This window comes from Enhydra lutris, unplaced genomic scaffold, assembly GCF_002288905.1.
Source record: "Enhydra lutris kenyoni isolate GAN:26980312 unplaced genomic scaffold, ASM228890v2 scaffoldscaffold13, whole genome shotgun sequence".
NCBI lineage: Eukaryota > Metazoa > Chordata > Mammalia > Carnivora > Mustelidae > Enhydra > Enhydra lutris.
The window spans coordinates 22,692,051-22,711,875 of record NW_019154097.1 but is presented as its reverse complement, the minus strand read 5'-3'; the positions used below and the strand labels follow the sequence as shown (position 1 = coordinate 22,711,875).

Below are 19,825 nucleotides of genomic sequence, written 5' to 3'. Positions count from 1 at the left end.
TCAGCACGGAAGGGAACTCTGACCACATTTTCCCATGGAAACATGTTTACCCACGGTGGTTAAGATCTATGGCTCGAATAGTAAAGCCCTGTGTTCCAGGAGTTCACTTGCCTTCTAGTCAACTCAGTTACGTTTCTCGTAGCACCTACTAGGTAAAACTAGAACAGAAATTTTTTTAAAAAGACTTTTTTTTTTTCCCCTGCTCTGGTGGAGAATGCAGACATTTGCAGAAGCCACTCAAAAATAGGACCCTCAGCCTTTCTCCCACCAAGAATCATTTTTCTTTTACCTCCACCAAGGTGTCCTGCCCGTGTTAGAAATATTCTGGCAGTGAAACAGAGGCAGTATCCATAATGTTTAGAGTTTTTGAGTGAGACAGACTTCAGTCCAAATCTAAGCATTTAAGCTATGTGATCTTGAAAAACAAAAAACATTTTGGCTCTTCTCCCTTTGCTAAAAATCCAACTGCCAGCACTGGCCAAAAAATATATTCCAGGCATCTATAGCCCCTGAGACAATGCTTTCCTCGTAGAACTCAGCTCGACTCTCTGCCTGCTTTGTGGAGGGCTGCTTCTAGTTATGGGAGGCCTTTGAAACAGCGAAGTAATTTGTGAAGTAAGGCCCGTGAACTGGTTGGTTTAGCAAATTACAGCTTTAGAAGCTAATATTTGAAGCTGGCACCCAAGGCCTGATTTGATAAGATGTGCCATGTCTACCCAAGCTGAACCTGATTGTCATGGATCTGAGCCTCCTCCTTGCCCCCTACCTCATACATGCTCAATTTGAGAATCTCCCTGAATAATAATCATTATCAAAATCATAAGGACCTTCTATTATTTTGGGCCTACTATGGGCCAAAAACTGTCAGGATCTTTCTATATAATATTGTCAGTCTTCAGAGTTCTGCAAGGAAGGTGTTAGGACATTGAACTTTAAAGCCAATGAACTTGATACTTGGAGAAGTTTAGTCACCCATCCGAGATCACCGTGCTCTTTTCCACACCGTGCCTTCCCAATAGGCTGAGTCTGCTTTGCTAGTGTTTCTGAAGCAAGAGGCTATAGCCTTCTTTCGGAAGGTGAGATATCTCTAGAATTCCTGAACTTTCTGTTTCTTATCCTTAGTTAAATCCTGTACCAACTTACTGAAGATATCATACTTTGCTAGAGAGAATGCAGAACTTAATGGTGGAGAAACCTAGGTTTGACTTTTAGCTCAGGAATTTACTTGACAAGGACAAGTCATTCAACCTCAGTTTCCACATCTGTACAATGGTAGTTATCTTCTTCACTCCCCTTCTGGTCTTCCCCCTTTTCTTCTCCTTCTTCCTTCTCTTCCTATTTATATTCATAAGGATAGATCCCTTCTCACAGTGTCCTTATGGAGATTAGATGAGATCATGGATGAGAAAGGAATTTATAAAGTCTAGGTGGTGACAATAACAGCATTGGTAACAGCTGTAGTACCTTTTTGATTTCATAGATATGTTAGCTGGGAGGTGAAGATAGGAATCTCATTCCATGTTATCACTCTGTCACTGACCATATGTCCTAGGCTTTCTGGGTCTGAAGTATTAGGCATCTGGAACCTTAGATCTCAAACTTCATTTCCACATGACACCCATGAAAGATGTAGTCAATGCAAGACACACTTCCCTAGATGTTTCCAGGTATAAGAGGACTAGCTATAGTTTCACTTCTTTTTTCTCCTATCCAAGAAATCACATTTATGTCCAGACAAATATGAGAGATGTTAGTATTAAATTACCTAAATCTCTTGTTCTCAAAAAGTGGTGCTCAGACCAGCAGCAACAGCAATATCTAGGAACTTGAAAGAAATTTCAATTTTCAAGCCCCATCACAGACTTACCAAATTAGTAGCTCTGGGGGGTGGGGTCCCACAATTGTGTTTTAACAACTTCCCAACAGGTGATTCTGATGCATGATAAAGTTTGAGAAAAATTGGTTTAGATGATCTAAAAAGCCAAGCATTCTCAAATATTTTAATGTTATAGTTTGTGACTAATAACTTCTGACTATCTGACTCAGTGGGTCACAACACCCACTGGTGAGATCCGCACTGGGTCACAAAGCAGGCTGCACAGAAGAGCCACCTGGAGGAGTCAGGGGGCCTTTGGCTGCCAGGAACAGTAATTTCAACTGAAGTCCATTTAAACAATAAGGAATGCATTATCTTGTGATACCAGAAGTCCAGAGGTAGGGTGGATCCAGATGTGGCACAACAGAGATCCAGCTCTGGTTCTCTGCAGTGCCCTTGTTTGTGACTCCTCCCTCAGGCTCCTAACAAAATGGCCACCTGGCACTGATCACAAGATGGCTGCAAGGCTTCTAAGCATTATATTCAGATATATTCAAAAGAGAAAATGGACTCTCCTCCCATGTTTCCATCTTAAGAGTGAAAGGGAAACCTTTCCTAGCAGCCCTCCAGCACACTTTCCCTACATCTGGCCCACGTGGCCCCCACCAAAGCAACCATTTCCAAATATCCATTGGCTCATGATGTAGGCTTTGCCATTTTCTGAGGGGTTGACCTCTAGTCAGAGTCAGGATTCTGTCCCTAGATAAAAGGGAGAAATCAAGATTCATATTAATACCCAAATGGGAGCTATTTAAAATTCAGCTTACCAGGGGATGTGTTTAAAAAATCAGAGGTAGAGGAGGGCTGTGGGATGGAAATGGTGCTCTAGAGGCTGAGTCCCAAATCTCACTGCCCCCGGGGTCTTCTGAAACCATCTTATGCAGGTCTTCCGAACTGTCACCCTGCCTTTTGTTGATCTTCCTAGCACTTTCTTCCATGGAAATACTCCCTTCTGTGTCTTCCAATCATGCCTGTAGCTTGTGCATGGAGATGCTAAGGAAAGGTCACTTGACAGGGGGTTAGCAGAGCTGGGTCCAGGTCCTAAACCCCCCGTCTCACATTTATTGCTGTGGCAGATCAACTCCCCTTTCTGATCTTCAGCCTTCCTCATCTATAAGGTAAAAGTAACATCCTTTGCTTAGAAGTGTCGCTGTAAGGATCACAAGAAAAAAAGAAAAGATAAGTGTTCTGTAAACTACAAAGTGACCTGCACAAGGGCAAGGGTGTCAATGATGCCTTTGTGAATCAGGGCAGGGCCCTGGGCGGGGTGTTTAGCACACATGTACCCACACACCCCTACTTCACAGGCAGCTGACAGTCCTGTTGATGGATGCATTGAAAGGAAATTGAGGTTCTAGAAGGTGAATGGAATGTGTTGAAACTCTACCACGTGGTAGGACTAGGTGAGGCGGTAAAGGCTGTGACCGTGACAGTACCGCCACCTGTTAGTGAGTCTGCCATGTCTGCCTCACAGAACTCTCCCGATGTCGTGGATCCTCACAGCAGCTCTCGGGGGACTCTGCTCCCATCCCAATTGTGTAGGCAAGCAAACCGAGGCTCACAAATGCCCAGGTTTATATGCTGGTAGGGTCCCTGTGAATTCAAGTGGAATGTGGACAGTGGGGGCATTGGGGATGGGCATGAGCCTAACCTGGGTCCTGAAAATTGACTTTGTAGGAAAGGAAGAATGTATCAGGCAAGTCAATGAGTGTGAACCAAAGTGCTGCTGTGGAAAGTTGAAAGGAGTGACTCTGGTTGGTGAATGCATTCATTCAAAAATACCTTGAGTATGCACCAGGCACCAGCGCTGCGCTAGGCGGGGGGAATATTATGGTCTAGAGGGAGATATGTGTCCCCAGAGTGACAATACCCCAGCTCTGCATTTGAGGAGGACAAATTGTTAAGATCCTGGACAGCTCTTGGTTCTGATCCCAACACTGTTTTCACTATTGGTGTGATTTGGGACACAATCATTGACCTTGCACCGCTCTTTCTCCAACTACGATAATGCCAACATCGAGTGTTTCTGTAAGGATGAGGGAGATCACATCTATGGAGCCTGGAGCACAACAAGGGCCTAGAGCTTGCCCATGTTTTCCCAACACCAGCTCTGCAATCCAATCCCCAGAGTTCCTGTAGGCCCAAGATTTCTTTTAATAGGTGAGTGAGCGGATGTTTGGAGGGGGCAGGTGAGTCACAGAGGAAGTCAGATCCCAACCAAGGCCCAGCCCAGGCCTTTCCTCTCCAGAGAACCCAAGAGCCGGTGAGGCCCTCCCTCCCCTGCAGGACTTGGCTGCCCCCAGGAGGCAAATGGAAAGAAACCTTGGGGCAATCAAGTAAAGTCATCACCTCACCGTAGAGCGGAAATTGCTCTGAAAGGGAAATTGGACTTCTCCCTTCTGTCTCTCTGGAGCCTGAAAGGTGACTACAGGATCCCTTCCTACCCTCTTCCTCCATTCTCCCAATTTGACAACAAGCCCCTCCTCCTTTTGGCTGCTGTGGCTGCTCTGGACCATGGGTGATGCCTGCTTCCCACTGAGGACCAGTGCTCTGGTTGTCTGCAGCATGGCCCTGGCACGGCCTGTGTCTGGGTGGAGAACACATGGGGAAATCACTCCTAACATCTCCATCTCCTCTGGCTTCCCACTTCAGCAGTGGAATCTCAAATAACGGCCACTCCCCAGCACACACTTGGAGATGGAGGGGAGTGATAATAGGACATTCGGTTTGGTGGGATAGAGAGAAATTTGGATTACAGTCTGAGGACTCAGTGTGCCCGTCCCACCTCTGTCACTTAGCAGCTGAAATTTGGAGACATTTCTCTACCTCCCTGGGCCTCAGTTTACTGATGTGCAAAATGGGAATCAGAATCCCAGCCTAGTTAGCTTCTTGGTGTTTTGTGAGGAATTATGAGTTAAGTCATTTAATACACACTTACCAGCCCCTATGATGCACCAAAAACTGTTTTAGAAGCTGAGACACAGCATCGAAAAAACCCCAAAATGCTTCTTATCGTTGAGCTTGTGTTTCCGTGGCAGGGATCAAGGTTGGGGGATGCTGGTGTTGTTAAGGTGATGATGTGACTTCGAGTCACTGAGGCATGGCCAGCAGACGGGCTCTAGCTGCAGTGCTAGTGAGGCCCTGGATCACTTCGGTCTTACAGACCATGCTAAGGCGTTGATGGGTATGAGTACCATATGCACTGTAAAGTTCTAGTCCAGTGTGAGTGACCCTGGCCATAACCACTCCTCCTCATTTTCCAGTCTGTAAAACAAAGCTCTGAATGCATCATGGGCAAGCATCAGGCCAGAAGCTTTACATCACATTAAATCCTTAAAACACTTCATTAAAGCAGGAGTGCTTACTCCCATTTATACGAGAGGATGCTGAAGACAGAAAGCCCATTTCCACTGGTATCCGAAGACTCTGCTTTGCTTGTTATGGCAGACTCCTGGGTTTAATTTTAATTTTGTTTTGCCTTGCCCTTTTTTTTTTTTTTTTAATTTCTGGTGACTAGCCACATCTGTTTGTATCCAAACTGGGAAGCTAGTAAGGGAGAGGTGGAAACAAGAAGGCAAGCTGGGGCAGAGCCACCATCCTGGCCTCAGAGCCTAGATGACCATGAGTCCATGGTCCACATGACCCTATTCAGCAGCCTTGGTGAGAGGAAAGGGATGATTTGCCGGTGGGACACTGTCAAACACACAGAGCGAGAAGTCAGAGGGACACTTTCAATCTAGGCTGGTGCTTCATGTGATGTGGCTTTTGGCAGATCCATCCCCCTTGCTGGATGTTGATGTCCTGTATGCAAAGTAGGGTGTGGTGTGCTACAAGAATCCATGCTAACAGAGCAGGTAGAGCCTTTCAGTTCTTGTCAGAGAATGTGGAGGAATCTGACCTCTACCCTTTTTTCCTCACAAAACTCAATCTCAGCCACAAAGGTTGTTGCATGAATTTGGCCAAGTTGCTGTACCTCTGTTGGTCTTGAAGTCTTCATCTCTAAATGTGGGGAGATTACTCTTAGAGTTCTCGTGAAGCTGAAATGAGGTGAAGTCAATGAAATACTAGGCATATTAACTAACAGTTCGTGAATGCTCAAATGAGGAGGAAGAGAAGAGAGGGCAAGGCAGCAAGAGAGATGTGTCCCACTCAAGGGTTACTGTAATTTTCAGACATAGTTAAGTACTTAATAAACACTAGTTATTATTTTTCCCCTGTTATACTTTAAGTGAAATGAGTTATCTTCTTGGACCTCAGCAGTCTAGGTTCCTCCCTCATCTGACCTTCCTTAACCTCTCTCTTGTCCTCCTGTCTGCCCTGACCTTGGTTGAGCTCCCTCCCAGGAATCCCATGTACAGTTGAATAGGCTTTACACTGCATCTGAAAACTCATCATCCCAGTTGTAGACATCATAGTCATGTGTTAATCATCAGTCAGGTTTCTTGTTCTAATAACTTGGGATGTTAGGACAATTTTCAGATATGTAGAAAGTGTTTAAGGAAGGAAGGGATGTCTTTTTTTTTCTTTCTTTTTTTCCTGATTTATACAGAGGTACTATCTAGGGAAACAGAGAGTCACTGAGATTGTCTTCCAGTCTGTAAATGAAGCAGATGATGTCTTATGCTCTCCCTAGCTTCACATTCTTGAAAATCCAGAAGCAGGCATTGCCTGACCTGTGCTCGTGTAATAATCAATCTGTGAGGCTGCAGAGGAGAGCTGTACCATGGGCTGTGTGTGGCCCCTTGGAAATGTGTGGGTCGCTGGAGCCTCTGTCTTAACTCTGGTTACCTGCAAACTGGGGACGACATCCCACCCTGCCTACCTCCCAGGGTTATTAGGATGATCAAATAAGAGAGATGGTTCTGTAAAACCCAAACGAGATGTCAAATTTGAGAGATTACTTACACACACACACAGACACACACACACACACACACACACACACACGTGAGTATTTAAATGTGTGTATATGTCAATATATGTATGTATCTACATGCATATATACACATATTTATTTACATGTGTGTGCTATATATGTGAATACTACACATGTATACTATACTATGATGTGTGTGTGTGTGTGTGTGTGTATACCCTATTTAAACACACTTACTTACCATATATATATGTGCTGTAAACTTGCAGGGCTAGTTATGAATTAGAAGCTTATAAACCATGTTTACTCATTCAGTGTAACCTAAGGCATGTATTAAACAGTAGGAAAAACTGACCAGCCAAATTTTCCAAGCTTAAAAACCCTTTTATAGCCTTCATTGTGGGTTGAAGAGAGAACTTGTTTCCCCTTCTCTATTTAAAGGAAAAATTTAATATAAATTGGGAAGCAAGGAGGTCATTCTAAGAGAGTGAAAAAAAAAAAAAGTCCTGTATGTGTGTGGGAGGGATAGATGAGGGGATTTGGATGAAAATAGCTGTTACCTACTCACTCTCCTTTCTGTACCTCCCAGGTCATTTCCCCTGGGAGAGGTGAGGCCACTAAAGTTGCCCTCGTCAAATGCTCGAGGGCCACCATCTCTTGTGGAGGCCCCTCTGGGCATCTCCAGAAAGTTGCCTCTTCCTGTGGGATTTCAGTGGGACCCCAAGCCCCTCTTCTAGCCAGGTTATGGAGTGATAGGACATTTGACTGTCTTGGTTTCTGGTCCAAAGCTGAAAGGGAAGGGAGCAGCATTCACCCTCTGGGCCTAAGGTCTGTCTCTTCTGTAAAGGGGACCAGATAAGGCCATGGGGGATGGAGTGAGAAGGAGCATTAGCCAGCCCTTGGGAGAGCCAAGATGGTGCCTCAGCAGTGGTCAGGATTTGTCCTCTATTCCTCGTCATGCAGGGGTGGTTCTCAGTGTCCAGCTCTCTCGCTCTCTATGTCCCTCTCTACCTCTTTCTCTTGTGTTTCTTTTTTCTGTCTTCATATTAGCCCGTTCTCTTTTGGGATAGAACTATCCCTCCCTCCCTTCTCATTCCTCTTAGTCTTGGTCTCCTTCTGTCTCTTTTTATCTTTGTTTTGATTTCTGTCTCTTTGTCTCTCATTCAGTCTCTCCATCTGTGTATCTCTCTCTCTCTCTCTCCCCCTTCCCCTTTCTATTGCTATCTATTTCTCCTTCAGCCTCTCTGTCTTTGAGTATTTCCTAGCTATGGTTCTTTTTCTGACTCTTTCTCTGTTCATTCCTATTTTCTTCTCTCTCTCTCTCTCTCTCTCTCTCTCTCTCTCCCTTCTCTCTCTCTCTCTCTCTCTCTCTCTCTCTTCCATTTGGAAATCTACCTCTCTCTGCCACCTCCCAGGTCCCACCTCTTCTCAGTGATTCACCTCAGCCTGGTAGAATGGTGTTGCTTGCACGACTAGAAAAACTGACTCATCTTTGCTGGCCTTCTCTCCACCTTCCTGGAGTCTCCTTGCCATAGGGCTGGGCACAGGGGTGGGATGAGGCGAGAGATGTGCATCTGTGCATGTACGTGTGTGTGTGTGTGTGTGAGAGAGAGAGAGAGAGAGAGAGAGTATACGTGTATTGGGGAAGTTGGCTGGGGGTATGGAATGGCCTTGGAAACTCATTCATTCCTGGTGCCTTATTGGGGTCCCCAGAGGCTACCTTTGGAGAGTTTTGGTCAGATTTGGGTTTGAAGCTTGGTCCCACCCCAGGAGAGAGAAAGACAGACAAACAGGCTCCCTTATCTATGGAAGATACCCCGGCTATCTGCTAACCGCAGTCTTTGACGTTTATATTTAGAAAAGGGAGGGAGCTTTGGGCAGTCAGCAAATTTTAATCAGCGGGGCACATAGTTCATGCAGTTCTGGTTTGGGGCAGAGTGAGAGGTGCTAAATTCAGGAGGGTAATTCACTTTCCCTGGATTGTCGATTTTCTCCTCTCCACTGGCCTCGAATGAAATGTTTTATGAATTGGCGTTTTCCATAATAAAAGGAATAATAGCAATAAAGCCGCTACTTTCTGAGTGTGCACTGTGTGCCAGGCACTGTGCTAGGTGATTTGCATACATTGTCTGAAATAACTCAGAGTGATTCTGCTGAAGTAGGCATTTTCGTATGCATTTTTCAGTTGAAGAAAACGAGGATTAGAGAAATTAAGTTACTTTGCTTAGAGGAGTCATTTAGCAAACCCAGGATTTAAAACCCAGGAGCACAGTGTGGCCTTTTCTGCTACCCTTTCCTCGCCAACAGGGATTTGATACTGATGTCTTAGTAAATGTAATTTCTAAGCCGGGATATGTGTAGAGGGCTCGGTAAGGGCGACTGCCTGACGAGGTAGTTCAGGACGCAGCTATACGCCTGTATTAGTCACAGCTGGGCTCACCGTCTGGTTGAGGAGACAAGAGCACATGGCCCAGCTACTAAAACATGGGATCACGAGTCAGGTAATGGGGGATCCAGCTCCAGTCCCTCTCTGGTAGACACGTTGCTTTCCTGAGCTTCAGTTTTCCTTTCTGTAAAATGGGAATTTTCACTTCTATCCCATCTTGCCTACCTCACTGAGCACTTGTGAAGCCTAACTACAAAGGCAAAGGAGGTTGGGGCACACGTTGTAAAGCATTAAGGGCGTTCCAGAGGAGAGGGTTGTAAGAAGAGAGTGGTAATCTTCATCAGAAAGAGAGAGGAGTCAAAGCATTCACGACAGCCAGTGTGGATGCTAAGGTGATGCAGCAGAAGGCTTGGCTGGGCAGAAACACCAGGATGGGGCAGCGATCAAGAAGCAATACTACTAATGAGGGAAATTTCCTCGGGTGTGGGGCTCTGCCACCTAGACAAAGCCCAGGGAGGCTCAGACTGAGAAAGCAAAGTGATAGGCAAATATGGAGGAAAATAAAAAGGGTCTCAACGTTGGGATTAGTTACAAGATCAAGTCAGTTAAAGGCTGGGCAAGTGCTTGATGCACTATTATGGCCATTTCCTCTGGAAGAGATGTGAACAGATTTGTACAGTCTTATAGGAAGATGGGGTGTGGCTCATGCCCCTTGACCCTGGATTCAGTGTTCTTTCACACAAGATCCACTGGCCTCTTGGGATTGCCCTTCCCAACACCATTCACTAGTTGGTATGCAGGGAAACCCTAGTCCAGCCCTTCCATCATGAGCCTTCTTCCAGCTGGGAAGGAAGCCATGTTAGCTCATCTACTTCATCATTCTACATACCCAGGCACAGGACTCAGAGGATGAATAAGCCAGGCCAGGTCCCCTTCCACAAGTCCTCTTGGTCATTAGGGGAGGGAGACACTAAACAGGTGATTATAGGACAGTGAGTTAAGGACTATGTTGGTGGGAAGCGAAGGCATTGTGGGAACACATCGTATGGTACCTGACTCCTGCTGGATGGAAGGGTGGCCAAGGAAAGGTTTTAGAAAGATAGGAGGGAAAACACAAGTTGTCTCCACAAGTTTTCAAAGTCGTGGCTGAGTCATTAGTTGGTTACCTCTCTGGCCTTACCCCTCCCTGATTCATTCGGTGGATCTTTAATGAATGGCTACAGTGTCCTCCCCTCCCCACTCTTTGCTAGACACTGTGAAACCACTAACAAGATGGAACAAGATGGATAAAGCTTCTGAACTCACGGAGCTAACATTTTAGTAATGAAATGAAAATAAGGAGGTAAATCAATAAACATGGTAACTATAGGTGCTTTGCAGAGTCCTATGATGAGGAGTAACTGAGAGTAGGTGGCAAAGGTCTGCTTTAGATAGGGTGATGCGAGGGCTCTGAGGAGGTGTAGACTTTTGCTGAACTGAAGGAAGAGAAGCTGGCTTTCTAGAGCTAAGAATTCTGGAAGCTCCAGTCCCAGGATGCTAGCCCTAAATGCCTCTGTGTTACAGCATCCTCAGACCACCATGCCTTTCTCCTTCCTGTGACACTGGAATTCCTCTGTGCCCTGGATGGGTGTGTTTCCAGAGTGATAAAGGTTCTTCATCACCCCATTTTGTATGTCCTCAGGGCTGAACACTGACATACCCCAGTTCCTCCCAAAGGATGGCCTCCTGTCCCTCCTCCTAACTGTGGAAGCATCCACGTGACGTTTTCATCCTCTTGCCTGGCACTCTGTGGATTTACCTCAGCAACAATCCCTAAACCAAACTTTGCAGATCATAAAGCACTTTTATATTCTTTATATGGACTTAATTTAATGCACCCCTCATGACCCTCTTGCAGAGTAGATACTGACTTCCTCCTCTAAGAGACAAGGAGACCGAGGTCCACAGAGACCGAATAATCAGGAAGTGCGTGTTCTGGTGACAAAGCCCCACAGGCTCTAGAACGGGGTCAGCTTGGGTTCAAGCTTCACTGTGTGGTAGCTTTGGGGTTGGGCAACTTGCCTCAATTCTCCAAGCTTCTCTTCTGGACGATGTGAGCATAGTAACCCCGGCTCCACCAGCCGGTGTGCTGTTTCCTCACACCTTCAGCGGGGCCCAACAGGCCCAACACTGGCACACAAGGTTCCTGCCTCTTTACCCAGGGAGGGAGACACTGAAGGAAGCACTCAGCCTAGACAAAGTTGGAAGTGTTAGAGGAACTGAGCCTCTGATGAGAAGCACATTTTGTACATTCGATTCTTTCCACTTCACCATAGTGTACCATTGAGGAATGCAAGTTAAACAAGGAAAGGCAGACAAGAAAACCCTCCGGAGATGTGTGTGGCGAGGGCAGTAAATACACAGCAGGGCTCTCGGAGAGTGACGGTTGAGGGGGCTTTGGCTGTCTTTCCACCTTGCTCCTCCTGCACAGCCCGGCCGGTCCCGAGCCCAGCTCTCCTCACACATGTTAGCAATACCCACGCCAGCCAAATGCAGTAGCATCGTTTGTCCTTGGGATAGTGGGGATGACGAGGGCCTGCACAGCCCCGGGTAATCCAACCGGAGGAAAGTGCAGACTCTATTAACCAAGGGCCTACTAATCCTGAGGTTAATATTATTAAATTCTGTATTAATAATAAGTTACAGGGCTCTTTGGTGGGTCGCTCATAAAAGCAACCATGCATTTCTGCCTTGCTCTGTCATGAGCTCCACAGGGGAAGGGTGGCTTCGTGCTGCGTCTACAGTGGGCAGTCCTTTCCTTGAAACCCAGCGGGTGTTTAATAACTGTTTGTGGACTGTTTCAGCAGTGGCATTACCAGGGCTGTCTTGCTTTCTTGCTCTTTCTCTGAATTTCTCCAGGGCAGATATCGGGTCTCTGTAGCAGATACGTCTGGACCAGGCCATAACCTCTTGGCCCAGGGCTACCAAAGCTCACCTGGTACTGCCAGTGACCTTAAAAGCAAGCTTCCCCTTTCTGCCCCAGGGCATTGTACAAGACTAAGAGCTACCTACGCCCATGTGCATGCACAGCTGGGGGAAAAAAAAAAGCATTGGGAAATTTTTACTTGTGGGGAGGCTCTCAACCAGTCCTCGGGGATCAGAGGATATGTTCTCTAGCTCCTAGCTCTCAGCCAAACAATTCTAGGAGACCTCTCTTTTACTTCTTAGAAGATCCCTGTAGAAAAGAGTTCCCACTTCCCATCACTCATGGCGGCAAACTTCATGACGCACTTCTGTACTGATGTTTCCTTTTCCTTCTTTGATTCCTTCCTGTCCCCCATGCCTGCTTCTTGGAATCAGCTCCCAAATAAACCATCTGTACCCAAGCCCTTCTCTTAGCCTCTGCTTTCCAGGAAACAAAAACTAAGACATTCTTCTTCATGTTGTGTGAGCCCTCACCTCAGGTTACAGTACCCAGGAAACACACTCACTCCCTAGACAAATATTTATGGAGAATCTGCTGTGCATAGTCACTGTGGTGAGTGAACGAAGTCCTTTCCTTGTGGAGCTCATAGTGGGCGATACAGACAATACAGTAATTCATCAGTATGTGAGCAAGATTGATAAGTTTTATGAAGAGAAAGTAGAAAAAGGGGCTAGAGAATGATTAGATGAAACTGAGTAGCTGGAGAAGGCCTTTCTGAAGACAGGACAGAGAATATGTTCTGGGCAAGGAAAAATAGTGATAATGCAAAAATATGGGGAAGAGCTCTTCAGGCATGGAAGCCACGGGTGCAAAGGCCCTGTGGTTGGAGCATGTGTGGCATGTTAGAAGAGGAGGAAGAATGCCAGCATCACTGGAATGAGTGAGTGAGGAAAACAGGGTAGGCAATGAGGTAAAAGACTGGGCTAAAGAAAGCAGGAATTGGGAATTCTCAGTGGTTTTTGTTGAATAATAGAATCTTTGTATCCCTTGCCCTAGGGAAATGGGAAGGCTCAGGTTTTGGAGTCTGAAAGCCATGGATTTGAAGTTCAGACTTGTTATTTAGATGGAATGTGACCTTAGGCAATCTGAGACTTGTGAGCATTTTTTTAATCATTTATAAAATAACAATCATAAAATCTACTACATAGGAATTGTATCTGATAGGACTCGTAGTTGGAAGTAACAGAAAACAAATGGAAAGTACTTTGGCAGAAAAGGGAAAATACTGACTCACGCATTTGAAATATCCAAGGGTATATGTAGCTTCAGACCCAACTGGTCCAAGTCTTCAATGATGTCATCATCAGTCAGCCTGATTGATCAGGCCTGAGTCTCTCGTTCATCACTCATTGGCCTCTGACACGGCATAGCAGGTCGCAGACCGCATTTGTATCTCTGGAAGAGGGTGTAGGCCTCACCTTCAGCAAAATCGTGTAGATTAAAATCAGGGGAGAGTTGTTTCCCTGGTGGAAAACTGCGGTGTTCTCAGTAGAAGGAGGCATGGTTTCAGAGCAGGTCCAACCAACACATGTCTACTGGAGGACTAGTGTGTGGATGAGCCAGAAGTCCTTTTGCACAACTTTTGGCACATGAGACCTCTCACTAGGTGTTTGCTAGAACACCATTGCCTTTTGGGGAGGGTTTGTTTTGTTTTGTTTTTGGCAGTCCCTTGTCTTTTATACCATGCACTCCTCAAAGAGGTCACACGAGAGGAAGCCTGGCTCTTCCAAAAGAGTGTTCTCACATATGGTGCTGGTGTAGGGGAGATGGGGTGAACCCAGGCTTCGACCGCTGAAGTTCAGTTTCATAGCATGCCACATATATCTGCATGGCCAGCCTTCTGTTGGGTCCTGACAACACAGACATTACCAGAACACAAATCCTGCTGACACAGCATCTCCCAGTCTGTGGGCACAGGTGCAGTACGAGAAGCATGGGATCCCAGTAGGTAAGTCACTTAGTCTTCCCTCAACCTGTTTCCTCATTTGTAAAAGCACAGCTAACCTAAGTCTTTAAATTGTACCAAATATGAATCAAGATAGGGTTGTTTTTGAGTGTTTAATCAAGACAATATAAGTACAAGTGTGATGCCATATGATAAGAATGAAATAAACATTTCCTTTTTTTTTTTAAGATTTTATTTATTTATTTGTCACAGAGAAAGGGAGTGCTCAGAAGCAGGCAGAGGCAGAGAGAGAAGCAGGGTCCCTGCCAAGCAAGGAGCCGGATGCGGGATTCAATCCCAGGACCCTAGGATCATGACCTGACCCGAGGGCAGTGGCTGAACCCACTGAGCCATTCAGGCATCCCATAAATAAACATTTCCTTTCCTGCTCTCCTTTCCTCTTTGCCCGCCTTCCATCTGTCCTCTCTCCCTTCTTTTTTTTTTTTTTTTTTTTTAAGATTTTATTTATTTGACAGAGAAAGAGATCACAAGTAGGCAGAGAGGCAGGCAGAGAGAGAGGGAAGCAGGCTCCCTGCTGAGCAGAAAGCCCAATGCAGGGCTCAATCCCAGGACCCTGGAATCATGACCTGAGCCGAAGGCAGAGGCTTAACCCACTGAGCCACCCAGGCGCCCCCTCTCTCCCTTCTTTTTAAAAAGTACTTCCTTTTACAGGGGGAAAAAAAAAAAGGAAATTTCTAGGGACTTAGGTATTACATAATGTATCTAAAAGCTGCTGAGTTTCAGCACTAAAAATTTCGCCATCAGACAAACAGATGAGACCCGGTAGAAATGTGGTGGTGGGGTTGGGGGGGTACTCACACTGGTACACCATCCATGTAGCAGGCATCCTGCATGACTTATTGATCCCTTACCTGATTCTCTGATGATGAAGCAACAGTCTTGGAGAGTTTAATCATCCATCCCTAGATAGCAGACTTCCCAGGTGGTGGAGGCTGGCTTCAAAACCAGGTCTTATCCGCTCCCCCAAACCCACTCTCTTTCCTCCACCTCATGGTGCCATTACGTCAAAGGTGAGAATCAGACACTGGTTCTTCAGGTTTAAAATAACGAGTTTTGGCAGAAACAGATCGGCTGCAGCTGAGGCCCTCAAAAGATGCATCTCGCCCGTGACAAGGTCTCTGAATGAGTCTGCATTTGCCCACGTAAAGGAAAGGTGGGCGACACAGAGCCCTGCTTCTCCTTGGCACCACAGCAAAGAACATTTATAGGTTAGAGAGAGGCTAGGCCCAGAGTGGCCTCCACATCCCCTTGGCGTTTCCTCAAAAGAGCATGGAGGCCCGAGCCGGGGACCTTTCTCCCCACCTGGGCTGAATAACTCACTGCTCCCGCCCCTTGTAGTTTGGAATTCTTTGCTGCTTTTTTCCCAGCCTGTTTTCAATTTGCTCTTGTGGCCGGCTTTGACTGTGACCTCAACTCAATCAGAAGTGAGAGGGTGAGGGGAGAAAGCTTAAAGAGAGAGAGAGAGAGAGAGAGAACGAGGAGGCAGGGGATTTGAGGGAGTGCTAAAAGGAGAGGGGATTGAGGCAGAGGGTGGGGCCTTTAGAAAATTACTCTGTTTTGTTGGGTCGGTTCTGAAGCTTCAGCAGAATCGTGATTGAGCTTTTCTGTAGATTGTAATGAGAGCAAGGCTTGCGTCTGAGTGGATGAAGAAATGTGTGGGGGTCTGGCCCGAGCCCACTCGGGTTACAGCCCCAGAAGAGCCGTAATGGGGAACAGGCACATTCCTGTACAGCGACTCCCAACTCCCTATCTGTTTTCAAGGAAAGAAAAACAGAAAAAGAATGTTAGATTCTTGGACAGGCACGGACGAGGCGGTGCAGCCACAGCCCGAGTCTAGGCGGATTCTGCTACACGGCCGTGATATGCCAGAGAGGAGGGGACAAAGCTATTGTAGGCAGCGTCCTAGCGGAAGGTGCATGGGACTCGGAAGCAAAAGAGATAGGTTTGATTCTGGACTCTGCCCCAAGAGGCTGAGGAACCTCGAGGGAGGCTGCAGCATTCCTGAACCTCTGTATTCCTATTAGGGAATGTGGCAGGGTTTTCGGATTCAAATATTTTTAGCAATAAAACTTAAGAGCCAACATTTTTAAAACAGTTTTTTTTCCCAACTTAAATAAAACATGGACCATCCGTGTATAAAACAAATCTAACTAGTTGGTGTTGCTCTGGTGTGACGTTAGCGTGGGTGAAGGAGACAGACGTCAGCCCCTGCCTACCATCTGTGTCGTTCCTTCTCAACCCCGGAGTCCTGCACATTCTACTTGGCAGACCACTGCTAGAATATATTTCATAGTGGAAACCCACTGAACTACCTATGTCTCTCCTGGGCTTTTCATCTTTCTCAGAGAGTCCAAGTTTAAGAAGATGGCCGGGTGGAACTATGCGTCTCTCATAGCACCTGACACATAGTAAATAAATAGAGCTCATATTCGTGTCGACTGTAGCTGGCCAGAAATTCAAGACCAACGTCTGTAGTTTCCAGCGATTTTCTCTCATAGGCTGTCTGATAGGGAACATCACATGGGCTATGAGTCAAGAGATGAGGTTCTTGTTCGAAGTCAACCTCCTGCTTTGTATGTGGCCACGGACATGCCGCTTTCCTTCTCTAGGCTTCAAGAGTCACCTGGAAAAGGACAGGATTTTACCCAAAGGCTAGGTCAAAAACAAAAACAAAAACTAAGGGTCCTTATCTCTCTTCTCTGTTATGATGAAATAATAACAAAAACAGTAATGATAGCTAACATCTTTTTGAGCCCTTCGTGTATGCCGGACATGGTGCTAATGGATTTGTAAGCAGTATATGCAATTTTTATATGATATTCACAGCGCTGTAAGTTAGGTACTATTATTACATCCATTTTACATGTGAGAAAGTAGATGTAGAGTCAAGGAATCTGTCCAAGGCAAGCCGTAAATGGGAGTGAACCAAGATGTGATCCTAGGGAGCGTAAATTCGGAGCTCAACCTCTTCACCGCTGTACTGTGGTACTGTTCGTTGAATTGTTCCACCGCCAGACTTGAGGTATGGTGTATTGTGGGACCCTGACGCATATGTCGAATTGTAACTGATTTGCATGTGTGTGTAGAGAAGCCTCCAGGCCTTTCTCAGGAGCCCCCACACTCAGTGAGCAAGGACAGTGAAGCATCCCCTCAACACTTGTCTCCACTTCGGTTACATTCAAACCTTCTGGAACAGAGTGCCAAGAAAAACACTCTTACATTTTACTTTATGGGTCTGTTCTTGTATTTCAGAACCCTTCCTGTTGTCAGATTACAAACTGTAGAAGGTCCGGGACCATTTCTTTTATGGTTTCATTCCCCAAGCCGGTAGAACTAAGAGTGGTATGAATTCAGTTGCGGACTAAACAAAATTGAGAAAGCTCACTTTCTAACACCATTGTTTTTGAACTTTCTCTAGGAGGCAGCATAGTATAAAAGAAAAGGTATGGCTTTGGAGCTAGGAGGATCTGGGTTCAAATCTCAGCTGGGTCCCTCCCTAAATTTGCATGCTTAATCCTTCGCTTTACAACAGAGATATTAACATTTAACTCATTAGGATTAAGTATTGTGATAAATGAAAAAAAAAAAAAAAGAAAATGTAGTACGGAATGTCCGTTTTCTTCCTTTTAACTCTTTTCATTTGAAGATCATTATCTGTATTTAGTCCCAAATAGAACTGGTCACGACATGTCCTTAGAATGTCCCCAGTATGACTAGTTGTATATGCCGTGCTATCCAGTTTCTTCACTTGAACTAAACCTATAAACCTTAGGACGGTGTGCCTATCTTACTGACCTCTCAGACATATTATGAGGCTTTTATCCAGGGTCCAAATTATTCTGAAATGGATTGAAATATCTGGAAAGCTATGCCCGTTGGTAAATGAATGTCAACCATATTTTGGCTTGAAGATAGTTAATCCAGGCCACAGGAACACTGAATTCCCTCGTGAGGGGCCAACTCTTTCAATGGCTATCTAGAAACAAATTGAAAAGCAGACAGACATGGGTCCACGCTCGAAGAAAACAAATGCAGGCTGCCACACTTGAAATCCTAAGAAACCAAGAGAAACAAAACCCTTATTCCCTCCTGTGAGTAATTCCATGTTTCCCCCCCTTTCTTCATTTTTCACCCTATACATTGTTCTGCTGTAGTACCTATTGGCAGAGCGACTTTGTTGATTTATGATGTTACTATGAAAGAAGCTGACAGAAGGGGCCTCTGAAAGAAATGGGGAGACCAAAATCTTTGATGAATAAGGTTTTCATTTACCTTTTCACTTTCTAGCAGAACTGCTGTTTCTACACAAAGAATTTCTTCTTAGACTCATCCTTTCTTCCTAGACTCCAAACTCAGTAAGAGTTATTGACCCTGTACTACAGAAAGCAAAACTGAGACTTGGAGTGGTTAAGGCATTTGCAGTAAATGGTGGAAATAGAATTCAGTCCCAAGTCTGTCCAACAATAGCAGGGGAACCTGCGTGTCGACCTGACATCAGCCTCGTTCAGACCCTTCCTCTGGCACTATGGGTCAAGTCTATGAACTGTAGTTGCCATTGTGAATAGTGCAGAACAGCACTGCACACCAGCTCTGCTCTACTGGACCGTAGGGAGAAATGCTTTGTAGAACTGTTGTTTACCTGAAATCCCAGGCCCATGCAGATGGTTCAGTCAGACAAGTGTTAAATCTCATTTACTTGTGAGGGCAGAATGAAACTTTCCTTGGAAAGACCAAAGGAGGTGATCTGTATATTCTGCCCTCCCAGTTCCCTGCCTCCTTGGGTCACAGTCTTCTTGGACGCTTGGCCAATATTACTGTTCCATGCTAGTTCCATTACATTGGATTGCCCTTAATGTCAAATAGAGAGAATTTAGTCGAGTGGGCATCATCTTCTTGTTACTAAGAATAAGTGAGTAGAGAGTATGCAGCATTCCATATCAGACAGGAAGGAGGAGGAATGAACCGTACGGAGGCCTCTTGTTATTCCTTACTGTGTGGTATAAAATAACTGTCATGCTTGTTTTGCTCCTAAATCATCCAATTTTAGAACTGGAAGGGAACTTAGAAGCCATTTAGTCTGGCTCATTTATTTTATCTATTTTTAAGTAATTTTTTATTGATTTTTTTTCTTTGTTACAAAAGTAATACATGTTCATTGTAAGTAATTTAAAAAAAACAGAAATAATGGGGTTTTTTTCTCTCTCATTTTTGCTTATCTCACTTTACAAAGCCACTATTATGTATTTGCTATAATTTCTTCCTTCTCTTTTGAAATGGATATAAACGTAAAATTTCTACCAAACATTAGATTTTCTGTAATAGCATAGCCTCTTTTTTAGCTTAATATCTTTTCATATAATTTCATATTCTTCCACAAAATTGTTTTTAGTAGCTACAAAATATTCCATTGCATCAGTGAACCATAATTGATATTGCTATTTCTATATCATTACCATTTAGTTGTTTCTAAATTCTTGTTGGTTTAAATAGTACCATAATGTTTGTCCGCATAACTCAATCTTTGTGTACATCTGTGTTTTTATTTAATTTTTTTTCAAGTTCTAATAGTGTTTCTACCCCTTTGATTCCGCAGAGGAAAAACTAAGGCACAGAGATGGAAATTCAATTGCCCCAAGATATCAAGCAAATTCTTAACAGACTTAAGACTAGATCCCAAGATTTTAAAATGTTCAGTTATTCTTTTCAGTCAGGCCCATTTCTAGTAAACTTCAGCTGCTTCCTAAAATCCAGTGGCT

The 19,825-nt window shown here is 45.0% G+C and overlaps 1 protein-coding gene across 3 annotated transcripts in view; it reads left to right on the top strand.

Annotated features, from left to right (window-relative positions):
- The window catches only part of LOC111145742 (astrotactin 2), an 867,423-nt gene that overhangs the window by 796,652 nt on the left and 50,946 nt on the right, over positions 1 to 19,825 (top strand). The gene's annotated exons all lie outside the window — the stretch shown is intronic.